The sequence below is a fragment of the Gavialis gangeticus genome, unplaced genomic scaffold (genome assembly GCF_001723915.1).
Source record: "Gavialis gangeticus isolate Ggan-Ray unplaced genomic scaffold, GavGan_comp1, whole genome shotgun sequence".
Lineage (NCBI taxonomy): Eukaryota > Metazoa > Chordata > Crocodylia > Gavialidae > Gavialis > Gavialis gangeticus.
Window position 1 is genome coordinate 2,009,916 of NW_017728983.1, and position 1,581 is coordinate 2,011,496.

Consider the following 1,581-nt stretch of genomic DNA (forward strand, 5'->3'; position numbering starts at 1 on the left):
AGCCTTCTTTTTTCAGGCTGAAGAGTCCCAGATCCCTCAGCCTTTCCTCATATGGCTTACCATGCAAGTCCCTGGTTATACAGGTGGCCCTTCTTTGGACTCTCTCAAGCTTTACCATGTTCTTGGTAAAGTGCAGCACCCACAGCTGGATGGAGTACTTCAGCTGTGGTCTCAACAATGCTGAGTACAGTGGGAGAATCACTTCTTTAGTTTTGCTGGAGATGCATGCCAGGATATTGTTAGCCCTGCTAGCTACAGCATCGCACTGCCTGCTCATGTTCATACTGTGATCTGTTATTACCCCCGTGTCCCTTTCATTCATAGTGCAGGTCAGGTTGGCATTGCCAAGCCTGTAAGTGTGCAGGGGATTGTACATCCCCAGGTAGAACACTTTACGTTTCTCAACATTGAACTTCATCTGGTTCCGGTCTGCCCAACTTGCCAGCCTGTCTAGGTCTGCCTGTATCTGAAGCCTATCTTCAAGCATGATCACGCCTCCCCATAACTTGGTATCATCTGCAAACTTGGCCAGTAAGCTCTTCACCCCTACATCCAAATAACTGATGCAGAAGTTGGAGCTGCAGCACTGGACCAAGTACTGACCCCCGCAGGACACCACTGGCTACTTTCTGCCAAGAGGACACAAATCTGTTCATTAGAACTCTCTGGGTCCTATCCTGCAGCCAGTTTCCTACCCACCTAACCAGATCGAAAGCTTTTTGCAAGTCGAGGTATATAATATCAACTTCCTCTCTCTTATCCAGGTGGCGAGTCACCTGATCATAAAAGGAGTTGAGGTTGGTAAGACAAGACCTGCCTGCGATGAAGCCATGCTGGCTGTCATTCAGAATCCTACCTTCTGCAAGCCTATCACACATAGACTCCTTAATGATTTTTTCCAGAATTTTCCTTAGGATAGAAGTTAGGCTAACTGGCCTATAGTAATCCGGGTCCTCCCTCCTCCCCTTCTTGAAGATGGGTACAACCTTGGCCCTCTTCCCATCCTCGGGCACCTCCCCAGAGAGCCATGAGTTTTGGAAAAGCTTCACCAGGGGTTCCAAAATGACTTCAACCAGCTCCGTCAGCACTCTCAAATGAAGTTCATCTGGTCCTGCTGACTTGTACATGTCCATTTTTTTTAATTGATCACACACCAGTTCTAGCACTAGTAGGAGTGCAGTCATTTGAACCTTGCTCATTCTGTATCCTATCTGGCATGATTTTCCCCTTGGCCCAGTAAAAAACCAAAGTAATGTATTCATTAAGGAGTTAGGTTTTCTCCTGAGTGTTGCTGACTAGCAGTCCTGAGTTGTTGAGCCATGGCCCCACATCCCCATTCGTTTTCCTCCCATTCCCTATGTACCTAAAGAAGGACTTCTTGTTGTTCTTGATTCCCATTGCTAATTTTAGTTTAGTCACTGCCTTAGCTTTTCTGATCCAATCCCTACAAGTGCAGGCCATTGCTATATACTCCTCCTTTGGGGCTGACCCTATGTTCCATTTACTGCATGCCTCATTCTTCTTTCTTAAGAGGACCATGATGCTTGACCACCTGGGTGACAGTGATCATCGCCTGCTGGA